General features: G+C 52.4%; 1 protein-coding gene across 2 annotated transcripts in view; it reads left to right on the top strand.

Moving 5' to 3' along the window:
- The window catches only part of CADM4 (cell adhesion molecule 4), a 1180582-nt gene that overhangs the window by 789697 nt on the left and 369299 nt on the right, over positions 1–21586 (top strand). The window lies entirely within an intron of this gene.

Below are 21586 nucleotides of genomic sequence, written 5' to 3'. Positions count from 1 at the left end.
AAATCTGTAGTGCTTCACCCCTTCCACTGAGCTCCCAGAACGTCCTTCCAGGCCTAAGGTGAGCTTTGCCCCTTCCACTAAGTCACATACCTGCCATCTCATACAGTGCCACCGTGTGACACACGATATCGGCTCCCATCATATGGTCACCCGGCGAGGAGCCAATATCACACTGTGGCAGGGAAAACCATCTGAAAACCACTGTAAATAGTGATTTCCCAGCTCATTTCCTGAGACTGCAGACGCCCATTGGGGGTGGGGGGGGGGGGTGAAAGCACCCCAGGACATCAGCACCAGCCTTAGCAAGCGTTATTATTTTTTTTGTTAGAGGAGGGGGCTTGGTGGCGTTCAAAAGTGCCTCGTAGGTACTTCTCGGCATGAGGCCCCGCCCCTTCAAGACCCCGCCCCTCCTCACACTGTGACATTGTTCCCCAATTGGCAGGTATGAAGTCAGCCCAAGGCCTTCTCAGGTGCACGCTATGCATCACCCCTTCCACTACGGCTGCCCAGGCTCCTCCCTGGTCCACAGTGTGCTCCGCCTCCTCTCCCACTGGTAGGAGTGAGCACGAACCCCCGCGGATCCCTCAGGACTCCTGTGCCGTCTCGGCTTCGCAGCGCTGCACTCTCCACCGGCCTTGGTCAGCCCTGATGTATCGGCTGACATTTCACACTGACCTTTGAGATTGACAGTTTGTAGATGGCAAACTCCCGTTGTGAATGTTAAGTTGGAGCCCGGCACGTCGGGTGCCCCTGGGGGGTGTTGGAAAGGGGGAGTCTACTGAACAAGCGAATGCAGGGGGAGGCGGAAACAGACGACGGCTTTAGGGCAGTCGAAGTAAGGTTCAGAGAGCACAGCACTACAGCAGGGGCGGCTCTAGGCTCATGGCAGCCCTGGGCAGGGAGCGTAGGTTGGGGGCCCCGGAAGAGGGTGTCCGGGCGGGGCGGAGCGCGGAGGCCAGTGAAGAGGGGGGGTCAGGGTGTTTGGAAGTGGAACAGAGCCGGAGGCCACCAAATCCCTGAAAGGGGCTGCCACGTAAATATGTATCCAACCTCATTGGATTATTATATTAAGGATATATATTGGCGTGGTGGCCCCTGGGGTTTGGTGGCCCTGTGCAGGTGCACAGTTTGCACATGCCTAAGGCCGCCCCTGACTACAGGAGCTGAGCACCACAGGAATATACCCCTCCCCTACAGAGAAAACCAAGGATCCGAGAGGGAGACCACAATGGGAACCCCCTTGTGGAGCCCGCGGGGCCCTTGCAGCCAGGTAGAACTCATGATTACGACGTGGTAATGCACAGTAATGAGATACACAGACACTATATACTGGTTCTCTCTGGGAGCGTCTCAAGCGGTCACCCCAACATTTATTTATTTATACATTCGGGCCTCGCCCTGCTCCCAGAATGTAAATGTAAATGCCAGCATTTGTAAGGTGCACAGCTATCTACGGAGAGGTGTCCCGGCGCTGGGGACCTTGGAAGATTAAGCGAGCTACTGCCCAGAGTCACATGGTGCTGGGCTAACCTGCCGCTGGTGCCGGGGATCGAACCGTGAACCCTGTGGTCCGGAGTCGGGCACCCTGTCCGCTGCGCCACACATGTTCAGCATTGTATTGTAGAGGCCTGGTGTCACTGTACATCTCATCCAACTTTTGTTTGGAAAGAAAACCGAACTGTAATCATAGCAAACATAAGTAGACCCGGAGCAACTGGCTTGGAATCAGGTTGGGGAAAAGACCCTACTTGTGGCTTCGACCTTCCACACCCATGTTGACTGCCTGGCAGGCATTTGCAAGGGCCATCACCACAGGGGGCCCTGGGCACTGGCAGCAGCTGGTGGGGCTGTGGCAACCAGCCTCTGTCGTCCCAGCAACAGTTATCACCTCTCCTTTAGCCAGCTCTTCATCCTGGCCTGCTTGGGTGCCACTCTGCCTCTCAATGGGGTAGGCACTCCCCAGAACCAGGACACGTTCCGGCACCAACTCCACCACCAGATACTTTGTGTGACTGTCTACAAGCACTGCTCTGAGTCCACCATCGGGGAAGCTCCCAAAGTCCATGCTGAGACAGGACCAGGGTTTCAGGCAGGGTGTCTCAATCAGTATAGGTGCAGGACCGGTTCCCCACTGGTGAACGTGGAGGAGTGACAGCCCCGTACTTTCTCATGTATGACCTTGTCTATTCTGAGAAACCAAACTTTGTCTGAAAGTCACTTGGTGATGGGAGACGACCATTATAACGCGGTCTTTACACCGCACTACCATTACGATGCGGTCATCACAACCCAAGTCGCTGCAACGACTTGCGCTGGATGGCGCTATATACTAAGGAATATTATGATTTACTATTCTAACACCTTCCCTACTGTTAAGTGGGCTGGAGTTGGAATAGTAAATCATACTATTCCTAAGTCCAGCGCCTACAGTGCAAGTCGTTGTAATGACTTGCGTTGTGATAACTGCGTTGTAATGGTAGCGTGGTATAAACACCGCGTCGTAATGACATACATCCCTTGGTGGCTGTGGTGTGTTAGGTAGACCACCCTCCCCCACAGGCAGTGGGGCATTCTGCTAAACCTCCCTCATGGTAACAGTCCCTCGCTGCTGCCATTCAATTCATCTCCGACTCTCCAAGGAGGAGTCATCACTTTTCTATTCACTAGGAGCATGTGACCCTGCACCCTCTAGGAAGTTCTCACATTGTTGCTGGGCTAGCGCCGTCTTGGACTACACAATGTTAAATGAGTAGGGTTGCAGCTGTATGACCCATCACTCAACACAGGGGGGCCAGAAGTCTCCACAAAAAGCAGAACTAGTGGCTTGTGGTCCGTGACACCTTGGAACAGTTGGCCACACAAATACAGGTGGAAGTGGCGACATCCCCATCTTATCGCCAATGTCTCTCTTTCAATCTAACCATATTGAGTTTCCATGCACAACTGTGCTCGCTGCCATATGCGTTGGTGACCCATGATCCTGCACCTTTCTCCTGCTGGAGGACAGCCCAAAGGTGCTGGCATCCACCTCAAGTTCTGTCTTGTGCGTAGGGTCGAAGTACGCCATAGTGGCGTCAGACGGAAGTATACTATTCACCTGGCGAAATGCTTTGTCCATGTCGTCCGTCCATTCCCAGACAGTGGTTGGCTTTTTCAAAGCCCTCAAGGGTTCGGACAGTGTGACTAAATTGGGGGTAAAGCTGCCACAGTAAGTTGCCATCCCCAAGAGGTTTCTCACCTCTGTGGCGTTTCAGGGAATATCTGCCTTCAGTATCACCTCCACTTTCGTGGGGTCCCCCTCAGCTCATCTCTTGAAAAGACATAGCTGAAGAAATCAATGGAGTTCTTAAAGAAGGAGCACTGTTTGTGTAGCATTGTGACCACACTTAGCTAGCCACTCCAGCGTCACCCTGACCCTCACATGGTGATCCTCCAAGGTCTCAGAGAATATCAGGATATCGTCACTGATATATATGACGCCTATCAGGCCAGAGAGGGTTTCCCGGGATGGTGTTCGGAAACAGCTCTGCTGTTGATTCTATGCCAAAATTCAGCCTCCGATACCTCCTGAGGTCCATGTGCATCGAGAATGTTGTTACATTGCGACTGGTCTGATCCAGTTCTAACTGCTGTTAACCAGCTTTCAGGTCAAGCTTTGAGAACCATTGTGTGCCCTTGACGTCCCCCACAAAGCCGTCCATGGTTGGAGTGATGTGACGTTCTCGCCGAATGGCCTTGTTAGAGATCCGCATGTCCACACAGAGCCTGATTGGTCTGTATTGCTTGGGTTAAGGGGCGAATCCAAGGTGTGAAACCCATGGTGTGGGCCCTGTGACCTTCTCATCATTCCTTGCCGCTCTAGGTTCCATAATCCCTCTTCCACAAATGGACTTAGATGGAAGGAGACACTTCGATGTTGTAGCGCTGTTGGTCTCACGGTTTCATCAATGTTTAATATCACCCTAGTGTTTTTGAGACACCCAAGCCCTTTGAATAGCGGGGGAAAGTCATGCAAGATATCTGTGACATGCGACTCATGAACTTGCCATACAAAGAACACCAACCCCAGGTCTTCTGCTGTGGGTCACCCCAGGAGTGTACCTGTGTTGCCCTCAGTTACATGGAAGCAAGACTTTGTTGATTTGCCCCCACTCAACACCACTTCCATCATGCCTGCTAGTGGCAGCGGCTCTGTGCATTTATACCTGTAGATTTTTGAGCTGGTGGCACTAGCTCTGGATGCGGCACTATCTTGGTGAGCTGGGTAATGTCCATTATGTTGACTGATGCACCAGTGTCAATCAGGGCTTTAACAAGTGTTTTCCCTATCTCTGTGCACATGGGGGGCAGGCGTTTTTGATCCCCTTCACTGCCCATAAAAAGATGGTAAAATCCTTGCTGCAATCCTCCTCTCTCACAGGGTGGGCAGACTGCTTTATGGGGTACATCTTCCTGCTCTTCCTCGTCAATGGACAGTCATGGAAGGGCCCCACCCTGCTTGCCCCTGTTAGCCGTTCTCAACCCTCGTCCCTCACTCCGGGACACTTTCGCAAAGTTATTCAGCTGACCATAGCGAGAGCATGTGTGCCCACGGGCAGGGCAGACATCCGGCATCCAGTGTTCAAGTCCACAGTTCCCACACCTGCTATCTGGTCAGCGTGGAGCGTTCGGGAGTATGCGGGGGAGCAGGGTATCTCTGGATGGCGTCCACCTGTTCCTCCTTCACCTTCGACAGGGCCACCTCCATGTCGTCCACCCGGCTGTTTGCCAGCTCATGCAACAGTGCCAGCACTAGAATGGCATCCAACATGATGACTGGTTGCTGCAAGATAAGCCACCGTAGAACTGCTGATGTGCGCCCCTGTATTAGCTGCACTCTGATCCCATCCTCGTCACCAATGTAGGCCGTCGAGAACCTTTCACAAGTTTTACTCAATGTTGCCTTCCCAAAGAGTATTTGTGTTTTCTAGATGTTGCTCAAGTGCAGTGGTTCACAAACCAAAGGTTTTCAGTTTACCCGGTTAAGCCACGCCCTTAATTGCATAAGCCACACCTCTCGGAATATATTCCTATTTACATTTCTCTGGCAAAGCCCCTTTACAGACCCCGCCCCAACACACCTTTTTCATGTTATGTTATGTTATTAACACTTATAACGCGCACGGAAACTCACGAGTGTTCCGGCGCGAAAGCCCACTGCGAATGCAAGGAGCTAAGAGGAACTGTGGGTTAATTAATAAGCAAGATTTTTAACTGCTTCTTAAACAGCCTGGGATCTTGAGTATTCCACAATTCATAGGGAAGGTAATACCAGGCTTTTGCTGCCTTAAAAGAAAGAGAGCTGCCCCCTGTTCGCGTAAGACGAAAACGGGGAATCATTCAATATAAAGCAGTGGAAAAGCACGGCAGATCACACTCAGGCTCAAATAAATCTCTGTCCATGATCCCAGCATGGCTAACCCTCCCTTCCACCCTTCACACCTACGACCTACCTCCCCGCACGAGACAAACGACCGCCCGCCGAGCCCCACACCCCCGCAGGCCGAGCAATTTTTCAGAAAAGGGAGTTTGAGCCGCAGAGCGATCAATGGAGTGATTTTCACGATGACACTTTAAGTGGGAGGACGGGGAGCCATTAGAAGCACTTAAGTTGTCATTTTAGAATTAAACAGGCACCTCGAGCGCGAGGTGGGCGCTTTCATTGCCGCCGCCTGCGCTGCGCATCAGGTGGGTGCGGCGGGGGTGGGTGTAGGGCAAGGAGGGACACGTGCTGGCAGGAAGCGCACTGACCGGAAGCAAGGCCTGGGCGGGAGCAGAGGCATTCTGGGAGGGTCATAGCCACCTTTGAGGTGTGTGTGAAGTCCACCCTGCTATGGGTGGGTTCAGCTTGAAGTGTGAAGGGGCGTGTTACCCCCTGAATTCCTCCTTTCCCGTTCTCATCAAATTCCCATACATGAAGACGTACTACAACCAGGCGCGCAACGCCCATTGGACTGAAAGGGCTTCACCTCCCCCCTTCCCCCTCCCTGTCGTGTGGCAGACCGGAATGAGACAGCTTCCTGGGCACACACACAGCCGCACACGAGCACTTCACAGGTCTTTTAAATAACTTTTGCTTGTTAATGAGGCTTTGATATCCCCCCTGCTTAGAGCCCCTGCAGCTCTACTCTGCCTTTTGCTTGAAGAATCAGCCCCCCTGAAATTTTTTCCCAGCCCCACCCCGAAATTTGACTCTTGTTGTGCCTCTGACTACCACTCTACTTGTCAGCGGCCGGCATGACTAACAGGTGAGGGGCAAGTGGGTCACAGAGGAGGTTTATTTAAAAAGTTAACGTACCTTCGCAGGCCAGGTCCCGCATTGTGTCTGCTCCTCACCAGGAAGCAGAAAGCCTCCCTCCCCTCCCCTAATCTAATCGCAACGCTGCAATGGCAGCGTTGTGATTGGTTGGGGCGCCGACCAGCCAGGGGTCTATGGGTAGGCCATTCTCTCCATATAGGCTGCAAGCAGCCTACATGGAAAAGAGGCAGAGTGCGCATTACTGGTTTGGTCTGTCCCAGAGGGCTGACCATACAGTCAGCACCCTCAACAGTGGGCAAGCCACTCCCCCCCCCAACCCCCCCGCCTTAGAGCAGGACCACCCATCCCCAACCAAACCCTTCTGCTTTTCCGCAGTGCGAGAAGCAGACACATAAAATGGTAGTTGTAATACCATTTTACGTTTCTGCTTCTTGCACTGCGAGAAAGCAGGGGGGCGGCTCTCCTCCGCCCACATGGAGGAGCCGACCTTGCTCTCTTGTCGCCTCCCACAACAGATGAAGGCCTAACCCTCACCTCATTGTTTCACCGTCACAGCAGATGATGATGTGTCCCTCTCCCTTGTCCCTCACCTCATTATTGTCTCTTCTGCCACAGCAGAGGAAGGCCTGTCCTCACCTCATTGTCTCCCGTGTCACAGATGAGAGCCTGTCCCTCTCGCGTCCGTCCGTCTCCTCATTGTTTCCTCTTCCACAGCAGATGAAGGTCTGTCCCTCTCCCTGCCCCTCACCTGGTCATTTCCTGTGTCGCAGCAGGTGAAGGCCTGTCCCTCTCCCTGCCCCTCACCTGGTCATTTCCTGTGTCACAGCAGATGAGGCCTGTCCCTCTCCCTGCCCCTCACCTGGTCATTTCCTGTGTCACAGCAGATGAGGTCTGTTCCTCTCCCTGCCCCTCACCTGGTCATTTCCTGTGTCGCAGCAGGTGAAGGCCTGTCCCTCTCCCTGCCCCTCACCTGGTCATTTCCTGTGTCGCAGCAGATGAGGCCTGTCCCTCTCCCTGCCCCTCACCTGGTCATTTCCTGTGTCACAGCAGATGAGGTCTGTTCCTCTCCCTGCCCCTCACCTGGTCATTTCCTGTGTCACAGCAGATGAGGTCTGTTCCTCTCCCTGCCCCTCACCTGGTCATTTCCTGTGTCACAGCAGATGAGGTCTGTTCCTCTCCCTGCCCCTCACCTGGTCATTTCCTGTGTCACAGCAGATGAGGTCTGTTCCTCTCCCTGCCCCTCACCTGGTCATTTCCTGTGTCACAGCAGATGAGGTCTGTTTCTCTCCCTGCCCCTCACCTGGTCATTTCCTGTGTCGCAGCAGGTGAGGTCTGTTCCTCTCCCGGTCATTTCCTGTGTTGCAGCAGGTGAAGGCCTGTCCCTCTCCCTGCCCCTCACCTGGTCATTTCCTGTGTCACAGCAGGTGAAGGCCTGTCCCTCTCCCTGCCCCTCACCTGGTCATTTCCTGTGTCGCAGCAGGTGAAGGCCTGTCCCTCTCCCTGCCCCTCACCTGGTCATTTCCTGTGTCACAGCAGATGAGGTCTGTTCCTCTCCCTGCCCCTCACCTGGTCATTTCCTGTGTCACAGCAGATGAGGTCTGTTCCTCTCCCTGCCCCTCACCTGGTCATTTCCTGTGTCACAGCAGATGAGGCCTGTCCCTCTCCCTGCCCCTCACCTGGTCATTTCCTGTGTCACAGCAGATGAGGTCTGTTCCTCTCCCTGCCCCTCACCTGGTCATTTCCTGTGTCACAGCAGATGAGGTCTGTTCCGCTCCCTGCCTCTCACCTGGTCATTTCCTGTGTCACAGCAGATGAGGTCTGTTCCTCTCCCTGCCCCTCACCTGGTCATTTCCTGTGTCACAGCAGATGAGGTCTGTTCCTCTCCCTGCCCCTCACCTGGTCATTTCCTGTGTCACAGCAGATGAGGTCTGTTCCTCTCCCTGCCCCTCACCTGGTCATTTCCTGTGTCGCAGCAGGTGAGGTCTGTTCCTCTCCCTGCCCCTCACCTGGTCATTTCCTGTGTTGCAGCAGGTGAAGGCCTGTCCCGCTCCCTGCCCCTCACCTGGTCATTTCCTGTGTCACAGCAGATGAGGCCTGTCCCTCTCCCTGCCCCTCACCTGGTCATTTCCTGTGTCACAGCAGATGAGGTCTGTTCCTCTCCTTGCCCCTCACCTGGTCATTTCCTGTGTCACAGCAGATGAGGCCTGTCCCTCTCCCTGCCCCTCACCTGGTCATTTCCTGTGTCACAGCAGATGAGGTCTGTTCCTCTCCCTGCCCCTCACCTGGTCATTTCCTGTGTCACAGCAGATGAGGTCTGTTCCTCTCCCTGCCCCTCACCTGGTCATTTCCTGTGTCACAGCAGATGAGGCCTGTCCCTCTCCCTGCCCCTCACCTGGTCATTTCCTGTGTCGCAGCAGGTGAGGTCTGTTCCTCTCCCTGCCCCTCACCTGGTCATTTCCTGTGTTGCAGCAGGTGAAGGCCTGTCCCTCTCCCTGCCCCTCACCTGGTCATTTCCTGTGTCACAGCAGATGAGGTCTGTTCCTCTCCCTGCCCCTCACCTGGTCATTTCCTGTGTCGCAGCAGGTGAGGTCTGTTCCTCTCCCTGCCCCTCACCTGGTCATTTCCTGTGTTGCAGTAGGTGAAGGCCTGTCCCTCTCCCTGCCCCTCACCTGGTCATTTCCTGTGTCACAGCAGATGAGGTCTGTTCCTCTCCCTGCCCCTCACCTGGTCATTTCCTGTGTTGCAGCAGGTGAAGGTCTGTCCCTCTCCCTGCCCCTCACCTGGTCATTTCCTGTGTCACAGCAGATGAAGGTCTGTCCCTCTCCCTGCCCCTCACCTGGTCATTTCCTGTGTTGCAGCAGATGAAGGTCTGTCCCTCTCCCTGCCCCTCACCTGGTCATTTCCTGTGTTGCAGCAGATGAAGGTCTGTCCCTCTCCCTGCCCCTCACCTGGTCATTTCCTGTGTCGCAGCAGATGAGGCCTGTCCCTCTCCCTGCCCCTCACCTGGTCATTTCCTGTGTCGCAGCAGATGAGGCCTGTCCCTCTCCCTGCCCCTCACCTGGTCATTTCCTGTGTCACAGCAGATGAGGTCTGTTCCTCTCCCTGCCCCTCACCTGGTCATTTCCTGTGTCACAGCAGATGAAGTCTGTTCCTCTCCCTGCCCCTCACCTGGTCATTTCCTGTGTCACAGCAGATGAAGGTCTGTCCCTCTCCCTGCCCCTCACCTGGTCATTTCCTGTGTTGCAGCAGATGAAGGTCTGTCCCTCTCCCTGCCCCTCACCTGGTCATTTCCTGTGTCACAGCAGATGAGGCCTGTCCCTCTCCCTGCCCCTCACCTGGTCATTTCCTGTGTCACAGCAGATGAAGGTCTGTCCCTCTCCCTGCCCCTCACCTGGTCATTTCCTGTGTCACAGCAGATGAAGGTCTGTCCCTCTCCCTGCCCCTCACCTGGTCATTTCCTGTGTCACAGCAGATGAGGCCTGTCCCTCTCCCTGCCCCTCACCTGGTCATTTCCTGTGTCGCAGCAGATGAGGTCTGTTCCTCTCCTTGCCCCTCACCTGGTCATTTCCTGTGTCACAGCAGATGAGGCCTGTCCCTCTCCCTGCCCCTCACCTGGTCATTTCCTGTGTCACAGCAGATGAGGCCTGTCTCTCTCCCTGCCCCTCACCTGGTCATTTCCTGTGTCGCAGCAGATGAGGCCTGTCCCTCTCCCTGCCCCTCACCTGGTCATTTCCTGTGTCACAGCAGATGAAGGTCTGTCCCTCTCCCTGCCCCTCACCTGGTCATTTCCTGTGTCGCAGCAGATGAGGCCTGTCCCTCTCCCTGCCCCTCACCTGGTCATTTCCTGTGTCGCAGCAGATGAGGCCTGTCCCTCTCCCTGCCCCTCACCTGGTCATTTCCTGTGTCACAGCAGATGAAGGTCTGTCCCTCTCCCTGCCCCTCACCTGGTCATTTTCCTGTGTCACAGCAGATGAGGCCTGTCCCTCTCCCTGCCCCTCACCTGGTCATTTCCTGTGTCGCAGCAGATGAGGCCTGTCCCTCTCCCTGCCCCTCACCTGGTCATTTCCTGTGTCACAGCAGATGAGGCCTGTCCCTCTCCCTGCCCCTCACCTGGTCATTTCCTGTGTCACAGCAGATGAGGCCTGTCCCTCTCCCTGCCCCTCACCTGGTCATTTCCTGTGTCGCAGCAGGTGAAGGTCTGTCCCTCTCCCTGCCCCTCACCTGGTCATTTCCTGTGTCACAGCAGATGAAGGTCTGTCCCTCTCCCTGCCCCTCACCTGGTCATTTCCTGTGTCGCAGCAGATGAGGCCTGTCCCTCTCCCTGCCCCTCACCTGGTCATTTCCTGTGTCACAGCAGATGAAGGTCTGTCCCTCTCCCTGCCCCTCACCTGGTCATTTCCTGTGTCACAGCAGATGAAGGTCTGTCCCTCTCCCTGCCCCTCACCTGGTCATTTCCTGTGTCACAGCAGATGAAGGTCTGTCCCTCTCCCTGCCCCTCACCTGGTCATTTCCTGTTTCACAGCAGATGAAGGTCTGTCCCTCTCCCTGCCCCTCACCTGGTCATTTCCTGTGTCACAGCAGATGAGGTCTGTTCCTCTCCCTGCCCCTCACCTGGTCATTTCCTGTGTCACAGCAGATGAAGGTCTGTCCCTCTCCCTGCCCCTCACCTGGTCATTTCCTGTGTCACAGCAGATGAAGGTCTGTCCCTCTCCCTGCCCCTCACCTGGTCATTTCCTGTGTCACAGCAGATGAAGGTCTGTCCCTCTCCCTGCCCCTCACCTGGTCATTTCCTGTGTCACAGCAAATGAGGTCTGTTCCTCTCCCTGCCCCTCACCTGGTCATTTCCTGTGTCACAGCAGATGAGGTCTGTGACCGGTATCTGGGTACCGCTATGAGGTTTCTGTTATCGAACACAGACATGTAGCATAACAACAAAAACAGATATCTATAACAAGCCAGCCCTATTGGCTTTGCCACTGCTTGTTAGCTGTATGAAATGAATTAACTACTCAAACATTACTAGGTCTGTGACCTTCAGAAGGTCGCTGGTACACACACTTCCCTTTCACCCCACTTTGTTCTGAGCTCACTGTTAGACACTTACGCACTTTTTCTCCCTACATGTTTAGGTCGAACCTAGAGCCAGCACGCATGCGGTGCCCTGCGAGACTTATTGTAGAGGAGTAGAATATAGAAGTCTAGCGCCCACTCTCCGCCCATATTTGCCATTGGCGTGTGCAATTGTCCATCCAAAATGCTGGTTTCTGATTCATCAATAGGCATGTTAGTCCTTCCTTAGTACCGCCTCCTCTTCAGTTGTCACTTCCCATGGCGGCTGGCCCCTTTACTTAAGTTGTTACACAGTACATGTTATTTAGACTATGGGCGCTATTTTCTTTAATGAGTTTCTCCTATTGCAGGCATGACATGCTTTGGTGCCTTCTTCCCACCACTCTCCCTCCCGTTGTCTGTGCCTTCTCGCCCCCACCCGCCTGTTGTCCGTGCCTTCTTTCCCCACCCACCTGCCTGCCTGCCCGCCCTCCCTCCCTTCCGTTGTCTGTGACGCCTACCATTTGCAATGCAATATGTCTTGAGTAAATGTGAGACCTATTGCATTGCAAATGCTTGTTTCTAAAGTCCTCCATCAGCCTTCCTCACTCTTTCCTACAATTACAGTTGGCACATACGCAGCTATCGCGCTGTGCGCTCAGCAGAGAGGCCCAGGATTGGAAGGGCATGAGGTTTGCTCTCCTCTATGACTCACTGGCAGGCACTGTGAGGAGCCGGCACTGCCTTCAGCCTCCTCTTCAGAGCTCTCACCCTCCCGCCTTCATACCCAGCTGCCCTCAGTCTGATCTCAGACACCCGAGGCTGCTCGGTTGAAAACAGGCTCTGCAGAAAACATGGAATGCAAGATGAAATAAAGCGTGAAATGTAAACAGAGGCTGCGTCAGGGCGATGCAGTAAACACCTGAAGGGTATTTACAGCCATTATTGAGAAATCAATCAGCCTTTTGCCAGTAAATGTAAGGAGATCAGTGCAGAGCCTGGAAAGGACCCCCTTAGAAGGCTGGTTTATTTACCGTCGGGCCTTAGACCTGGTGGGCCCCCTGAAGGCCCCCCTAATGGAAGCAAGGATGCTGCCTAATGCAATGAGATCTGTTTGTGAAGTGCCAGGGGGCCCCTCTTTCACTCTACACTCCCTGCTCCCTCCCCAGGCTGCCCCCTACCCTGCACGTGCATGAGGACTGTCCCTCCCTGTGTCACCTACGAGTGGGAGGCGTGTCCCCCCTCCAGTGGTAAAGAAGAAACAGGTCTCCCTCCACACTCCCGCCCCACCCAGCCTGGCCCCTCCCTCTGCTATGAGGAGTGCACCTCCATGAGTAACCTGTGGGTGATAGGCCTATGAGGGGGTCTCCCTCTGTGCTCCCTGCTCCCTCCCCCAGCCTGGCCCCTCCCTGTGTAACCTGTGGGTGGCTGGCCTTCCCCTCCCCTAGCCTGGCCCTTCCCTGTGTAACCTAAGGGTGGTAACCCTGCCTCCAGCCTGGCCTCTTTCTGTGTAACCTATGGGTGGCTGGCCTCCCCCCTCCCCCAGCCCGGCCCCTCCCTGTGTAACCTGTGGATGGCTGGCCTTCCCCTCCCCTAGCCTGGCCCTTCCCTGTGTAACCTAAGGGTGGTAAGCCTGCCTCCAGCCTGGCCTCTTTCTGTGTAACCTATGGGTGGCTGGCATGCCCCCTCCCCCAGCCTGGCCCCTTCCTGTGTAACCTATGGGTGGCTGGTCTGCCCCCTCCCCCAGCCTGGCCCCTCCCTGTGTAACCTATGGGTGGCTGGCCTTCCCCTCCCCCTGCCTGGCCCCTCCCTGTGTAACCTATGGGTGGCTGGCCTTCCCCTCCCCCAGCCTGGCCCCTCCCTGTGTAACCTATGGGTGGCTGGCCTTCCCCTCCCCCAGCCTGGCCCCTCCCTGTGTAACCTATGGGTGGCTGGCCTTCCCCTCCCCCAGCCTGGCCCCTCCCTGTGTAACCTATGGGTGGCTGGCCTTCCCCTCCCCCAGCCTGGCCCCTCCCTGTGTAACCTATGGGTGGCTGGCCTTCCCCTCCCCCAGCCTGGCCCCTCCCTGTGTAACCTATGGGTGGCTGGCCTTCCCCTCCCCCAGCCTGGCCCCTCCCTGTGTAACCTATGGGTGGCTGGCCTTCCCCTCCCCCAGCCTGGCCCCTTCCTGTGTAACCTATGGGTGGCTGGTCTGCCCCCTCCCCCAGCCTGGCCCCTCCCTGTGTAACCTGTGGGTGGTAAGCCTGCCTCCAGCCTGGCCCCTCCCTGTGTAACCTATGGGTGGCTGGCCTGCCCCCTCCCCCAGCCTGGCCCCTCCCTGTGTAACCTGTGGGTGGCTGGCCTTCCCCTCCCCCCGCCTGGCCCCTCCCTGTGTAACCTATGGGTGGCTGGCCTGCCTCCAGCCTGGCCTCTTTCTGTGTAGCCTATGGGTGGCTGGCCTGCCCCCTTCCCCAGCCTGGCCCCTCCCTGTGTAACCTATGGGTGGCTGGCCTTCCCCTCCCCTAGCCTGGCCCCTTCCTGTGTAACCTATGGGTGGCTGGTCTGTCCCCTCCCCCAGCCTGGCCTCTCCCTTTGTAACCTGTGGGTGGTAAGCCTGCCTCCAGCCTGGCCCCTCCCTGTGTAACCTATGGGTGGCTGGCCTGCCCCCTCCCCCAGCCTGGCCCCTCCCTGTGTAACCTGTGGGTGGCTGGCCTTCCCCTCCCCCAGCCTGGCCCCTCCCTGTGTAACCTATGGGTGGCTGGCCTGCCCTCTCCCCCTAGGGTGGAAAGGCAGCCACCTAATGCAATCACATCTCTTTGTGGAGTGCCAGCCGGGGTCTCTGTCACTGTATTTGTAAGTGTGAGATATGTATTTTCATTTGGCTCCCCTCGGGGGGCCTCGGTGGGCGTCTGATCCCACCCGCTGCTTGTAATTGATTTCCACCGCACTGATTTCTGGTAATCATAACATAAAGTGCTGTTGTTTCTGTTGGGGCGGGGGGGGCTCCCCCGCTCCTCAGCCCCCCTGGGGCTGTGTTTCTGATTAAAAATCTCGAGTTCTTATGTAGCCGGGAACTCCATTAAATGAAGCTGTCACTGAGCAGGTGTGTCTGCGGCTGCCGGTGGCTGCTGAGGCGAGAGCTGGACTCACACATCAGGCACCTGACATGTGCCTGACACTGTTCCAACCCCACTGGCCTCTGAGCACAGCAGCCACGTCACTGCCCTCGCCCACTGCACAGCTTTAAAATAGAAGTGGGCGAGCCAACAAATTAATAGGGCGAGCTGAGCCGAACAGACTCGCCGCCGCAGCAGGCGTCAGCCTCGCCGCCGCAGCACGGCGTCCTCCTCCATCGGGTGTCTTCCAGGAAGGTCCTGATGCAGGAAACTGCGTATACCCAATCCTGGTGAAGCTTTCACAGCATGAGAGCAGCTCCAGGATTGGATAGAGCAGGCTCTCCCAGCGCTCCTCAGAGCACTGGAGGCCTGCTCTCTCTCTAACCCAGCTCTGTAAGACAGCTAAGTTGGAGAACTTTAAAATGCGCATGTGTGGCTGGCCGTCCCAAGACAGCGGCCAAACAGAGTTGCACATTTTAAAGCACACGGCTCCCTGCTGCTGCACCCTTCCCATCTCTGACAACAATGCCATTAGCGGACCAAGCAAAACAAACAAGAGGATGGATGGAATGTTGCACAATGGCAAAACATTCACCTCAAGTCACAGATCTGGGTTTGATCCATCACCGTTCTTTAGCCCACTCTGCCACCCCAGTTCAGACATGGCCATATGCAAATCAGTCTGACCCTGTCCCTCATGGGAACAGTCCAGCCCGAACTGCCAAGCCATGTCTTCCCTGGACCGGAATCAAGCATCCTAGGACCGGTTTCTGGCTATCAGCCGTCTTCAGCCAGGATAGCTTGACTCCAGTGGAGTAGTGAGCACGGGACCCACGCGGCATCTAAATTCTCATGCGCATCTTGTAAGTAGCTGAGGTTCTGTAATTTAGCACGGAGCAACATCGTAGCCTATTAATTCAAACACAGGAGGTTATGTGCAGGGTGCATCTTGTATTACAAGGTGCTCTGATATGTGATAATTGTAAAAAAGGAGGCACAATGCAATAACATCATTGCATAGTATCACACAATTGTGTTAGGCGGAAAAGCCGGGATTGATTTTTTAGGTTCACATAATGCAATTCATCCGCTAGATAGCTCTTTCTCTCCCCTGTATGATTCCTGGTGCCTCCGGTTAGAGCATGACCAGAGGCCGGCATCTGGCTCAAACCCGCTCCAAGTTATCATTACAGAACTTGGGAGCATTATGAAACAATTGTCCTGTTCCAGTTTTTTTATAAGCTTTTCTTTGTTTGTTCCTGGCTTTTAGAACCCAGTAGGTGGGCTGGGCTGTACCCCTGTGTGACAGTCCCCTATAGGCCAGAACCAAGAATCCTCACCCAATGGTTGTTTATAAGGGTCGGTATCCAGGTAAGCTGATCCCCTACAGCTGCTTACCTGGGCTCTGGAGATGAGGAAAGCCCTTTCCAGAACTGAACAGGCCTTTATTTGCATGTTCGCACCCCCTACAAAAGTAATATTACATTAGAAAATTAAATAGTCAAATATGTATTTTTGCACCACAGATTGAACCCCATACAGAGTTCCTGGTGAACTAATTGAACTAAAAATATCAGCTTTTAACTCAATGCATAAGGTGTTGCACCCCCTGAATTGTCATCTATTCCCCCCGGGAAATATTGTTTACATCACAGTCTTCACACAGCAATACCTTTACAACACGGGCATTACAACGCAAGTCATTACAATGACTTGCACTGGAGGGCGCTCTAAGCTAAGGAATAGTATGATTTTCGATTTGAACACCTTCCCTACTGTACGCAGACTGGAGCTGGAATAGTAAATCGTACTATTCCTAAGTCCAGCGCCCTCCAGCGCAAGTCATTGTAACAACTTGCATTGTAATGCCTGCGTTGTAAAGGTATCGCGGTGTGAAGACCTCGATGTACCATCATATATTCCTCACCCCCTGAGAGTGCGGACACCCCAGTTTGGAAACCCCTGCAATAAAGGATGTGTTTAAATAGGAGTGAAAGCCCTGGCTGTCAGTTGACCGAGCCCTAAGGCCGGCCTTGGGATAAACACAGGTGAACCCAATACATGTGTTTACCAAGCAGGGCCGGATTGGCTACCGGGCACTTTGGAATGCTGCCGAGCTGGGGGCTGATTTAATTGCAGTGGGGGCTGATTTTGTTTTTGGAGATCTGCGTGTGCTTCGAAATAACGAAAGCAAAACGAATTTCGTTTTGTACACGCAGGTCCCCATGAACGAAATCAGCCCCCTGCTCAGCAGCATTCCAAACTGCCCGGTAGCCAGTCCGTCCCTGTTACCAAGTGGAGCCCCAGGGAAAGGAAACATTGAAGGCTTGGGGGGGTAGTGATAGGAGGGGGTGAAGATGACCTAAATCTGTACCAAATGCTCAGAAACATTTATTAAACACAAATGAAGGACCATGAAATATAAACTTTATGTAACCGACATTAACTCCAAATTGTTTCATCCGGAAGTCCTAGCTGGGAAGCGCCATCAGATCAGGCGTGCCTGCTTGTTCGGGACCGGGCAGGTGCATTTTGTAGATCTGTCCACTTCAGCCGGACCCCACTCCCAAATGGCGCCCGTGAGGATTACAGCTTTGAGCTGCCTGTGGCAGGGTGGGACTGAGCCCTACTGTCATTTTCTGAACACCTTCGGAGTCATGTGGGAGGAGCGTAAAGCAAGGCGCGATTTGTACCCAATGCATGTTTACTTTTTGCAGTTTTATATAAGCAAACGGAACCCGAGGGTATTGGAACGCTTTACATGAGCACCAGTTAAAGGTACACAAGGACACATTCATTTTTGGTAAGCGCGGGGAGATTAAAAAAAAGAATTAAGAGTTTTACATAGCACGCACATGACTCATAAGGGTATCAGCGCTGTACAAAGAGGCAGATAAGATTGGCAGGTAAAAGTGAACATAATAAACAGTAAAGTAAGTTACCAAGCACAGGGACAAAAAGAGCAAACCAAACATGTTGAAAATATAAAGAAACAAAAATGGCGTCATTGAACGAGAGACCCATGTTGTCACTAAGAAATAAAGGTTAGGTATGGTACCTTCAGGTCAATTGTTGCAACTGGTTATTCAGGAGTAACCCCTCGACTTGTTTCTTGAACCAGGAGGTTGAAGGCTTAGATCTGATTTCAGGAGGAAGAGCGTTCCATATTCTCAGGGCAAGACCGGTGAAGGATGAGTTGTTTAAGTGATTTGCCCAGAGTCACAGGATGTGGAGCCGACGCCGAGGCTCGAACCTGGATCCCCGACACCAAGGTTGGCAGGTCTGGCCCTTACACCACATCCTCTCCCCTTGGCATCAGGAGCAGGTCTAGAAAGGGGGAGACCTTGATCCGAATAAAAACAATTGATCAGAAGCACATTTTCAAGACAATGCCATTAAAAATAACATTTTGGTTGAAATAAATGTTATATTGTTTACCACAGAAGCCCTAGGCGGCTAGGAACTGAAGCCTGCCTCCAGTGCCTTCTCAGGACCGGGCACTTCCGTCTTCTGCAGCGTTAACACCGTTTCGAGATCGGGCCTGCGGGGCTGACAGCGTCGAGCTGGCGGGGGCCATGGGAGGATGCCTAGTTTTGGCTTGGACAGACATCCCCTCCTGCCAAGTCACTATCCTGGAGCCTCTGCGGGAATGGCCCCTGAGGATGCCTTTCCTGAGTGCCGGCTGTCTGCAATTAAAGGCAAAGATCCTTTCTTAATTGGAGATTGACCCCATCCAACTCTGTGAAACGGATGAAATGCGGAGCTAATGAAAGGCTCCGTGGACCTGGCCGGGCTTCCTGGGCCTGCCTGCGTCGCAGCTGTATCCACGTGCCGGCTGGAAGGAAGAAGCTAGCTCCTAGTTACATTCTCACTGCATCTCTGAAATAAGCGCTATTTACCCTACTAACGATTGCCATGAAGGGCTGGCATAACTCCACATAGTGTGTGTCATAAACACAGGCAGTGCAAACCTCCATTACCAGTTCAGAAAATAGGAAAGTATTTTATTTGAGTATTTTACATCTAAAAAGAACCCAACGAAACAAAAAATGATATTAGTCACCTCAAAGTTCTGAGTAACATCACTTCAGCTGCAGTTCGGCATGGAAGTTAATAGAGATATTTGTGCATTGCCCACAGCTGGCGACCTGAGACCCCCTTCTTCTAAGGCCTGAGTCTGCCCGTTGGGCCTCCCGACAACCCGGAAGAGCACGAAGGCAGAGGTCCCAGCTTCCATACTGTCTGTGGAGAGTTCTTCCGGGGCACCTCTGACTTGAGATTACTCTGTGGTGCAGTTAACATCCCTCTTATTTATTTATTTAGTGTTTTCTATAGCGCAAACATGTCAGAGCACTTTACAAGAACATTTCAACGATCCGAAACTTATATATTACAAGACATTACTGGTTTATGACAATTACATTTCAGGAAAGCATATAAACATATTTAACAGTCAACAGATAGACCATAAAGCAGCTTGAACCATAAACCCACAAGTAAACGTATATACAAGTCCATAAATGGTTAATGAGCGGCTTGCGTGAACTTTGAAACAAACATGACAGGTTAATAACAGACATTCCGCTGTAAGGATTTAGGGGAGAAATGTTCTCATATAAAACGGTTTTGCTTCCTTTTTGAATGCTGCGATGGATGGAATTCTTCTAATGTTGGGGGGGGGGGGGGAGGGCGTTCCAAATTCTCAGTGCTGCCTCGGAGAACTCTCGGTCATAAGTTCTTTTCTTACAGAAACAAGCCGGTTTCAGTAGTACCGCTTTGCTCCTGGAGGCCCTGTTCCCTCCCGAAAGCGTGAGTTTCTGAGCAAGGTAGACTGGTGTTTTGTTGTGTATTGCTTTATGAGTGATGCATGCCAGCTTGAAATGAATTTGTGCTTCGAAGGGCAGCCAGTTGAGAGCTTTCAAGTGAGGGGAGATATGGTCCAATTTTTTGGGTTCCCGCTATAAGTCTTGTGGCTGCATTAAGGCATGCTTTCAATGGGGCTGTTGAGATCTTAGGGAGCCCTGCCAAGGTAGTGCAACCATATTCGATCCTTGAAATGACCAGTGCCTGAACTGCTGTTTTGAGGTCTGTTTTATTTAGAAATGGCTTTAGTTTTCGCAAGTAGCTAAGTGGAACCTGGCGCTTTTTGCCATTGTGTTGATATGTGCTGATATGTTCAGGTTTTTGTTCAGAGTAATACCCAGTGATTTAGTCGAATCAACAATCTTCAGAGTACACTTTAGAGCAGTGATAAGGTTGGACCATTCTGATATCATTATTTTGCTTTTCTGGGGTGTATTCAGTAGGAATTCAGTTTTCTGAGGATTTAGCTTCAGGTAGTTCTTGGTTAGCCATTGGAGGGTTCTCGTTAGCGCTTGGGTCATGGTCTTTATATATTCAGTCGATGCAATTTTGATGTACAGCTGAGTGTCATCAGCGTACATATGTAAAGCAATGTTAGCATTTTGTAATATTTCTGTGAGAGGTTCTACGTATAGATTGAAAAGTGCCGGAGATAGCGTTGACCCTTGCGGAACTCCGATAGTATTATTGATTGGGCCTGAAAGGGTTTGGTTGACAGTTAATTTTGCGATCTATTCTCAAGAAAGGAGCTAAACCAATTTAGGACTGTACCCTCAATTCCTGTTCTGTTTTTCAAACGACCAAGTATTTTGGCATGGTTCATCGTGTCGAATGCTGCCGACAGGTCCAACAAGATTAAGAGGCATGTTTTGTTATGGTCGAGAGCCAGTAATGCGCCATCTACTATGTGCAGAATTGTAGTTTCTATACTATGGTTTGGACGGAAACCAGATTGGCAATCATTTAACAGCTTGAACAAATTTTTTCAGAACTTTGGCTAACATGGGAATGTTAGTTACAGGTCTGAAATTGTTCGAATCTGAGGGATTCTCTGTTGGTTTTTTAAGGAGAGGAATGACTTGCCCTGTTTTTAGGCAGGCCGGTATTTGGTCTTGTGATAATGAGGCATTTATGATCTTAGTCCAAGATGGGATTAGCAGGTGATTTATGGAAGATCAGCACTTTGCCGGTGGGGGATCGTTATAATGATTGTCAGGTTTCGTGGTCGACATGATCTTTGAAATGTCTAATTCACTGACCGGTTTAAATCCTGACCATCTGGCATTGTTTTTGGGTTTGACTAATTCTTGTTGATCCAGTACTTCATCCAACGTACCCTTCTCATTTTCAGTGTCTTCAGCTGCTTTTTTGAGCTCCCCCTCCAATAAGTTAGCTTTGTCTGTATAGAAGACTGAGAAATCTTCACTATTTAAGCTAGTTTTGTTGATGACTGGTGCCACTTTGGCTGATGATTGTTCTTTAAGTAGATCGAATAATTTCCAAGGTCTATTTACTGCATTATCCAATTCTTTCCTGAAAAATTATTTTTTTGAAGAGGGGTGTTGTTGCCATTTGCGTTCTGATAGTCTCAGTGACCTTCTTTCTTCATTAAGGGAACCATTGAACCCCGGATTTTTGTCTTTGTCAGAAACCCTTTTCAGTTTTAGTGTGGCTATGTTCTCAATAATGCTGGTCATTGATTTGTTACAATGCAACGTGAGGTCATTGACGTCAGCCATACTCTTGGGTGGCTGCAAATCTATTTTGCAGTGCGCAGCTATGATTTCCATATTAATTCCTCTAGTGTTCCTGGTCCATTTTTTGGGTTTAGTAGCTTGTGAAGACGATTTAGTTTTTCTGAGGGCAATGTCGAATGAAATTGAATATGCTGAACCGACCAATCGCAGGGCGTGATTACAATGTTCTCGATTTTTTTCTCTTTAGCTAAGATCCAATCTAAGGTGGAGCCTTTGGAGTGGGTGGGGAGATGACAACCTTGGACTAATGATTGCTCTTCCAGGAAGTTTTTGAAGAGGGTGATCTGACTGTCATCCTGATCCTCCCAATGAATATTGAAGTCTCCTAAGAAGATACCGTTAGACTGCAGATTAGAGTTGGTAGTAATTATTTCTATCATCTGGTCGATGAACTTGGTCTTTGTACCCGGGGGTGGTAGAGTGCATGGAGTTTACAGTTTTGGTCAAAGCAGTAGTCTGGTCATACTGTCCATGTCAAAGCCAGTAGTTGGGTCACCTCTGTCCACGTCAAAGCCAAAGCCAGT

The sequence above is a fragment of the Lissotriton helveticus genome, chromosome 7 (assembly GCF_964261635.1).
Source record: "Lissotriton helveticus chromosome 7, aLisHel1.1, whole genome shotgun sequence".
NCBI classification, from domain to species: domain Eukaryota; kingdom Metazoa; phylum Chordata; class Amphibia; order Caudata; family Salamandridae; genus Lissotriton; species Lissotriton helveticus.
Note: the sequence above shows the minus strand (reverse complement) of the source record. Positions and strands in the feature narration are given on the sequence as shown.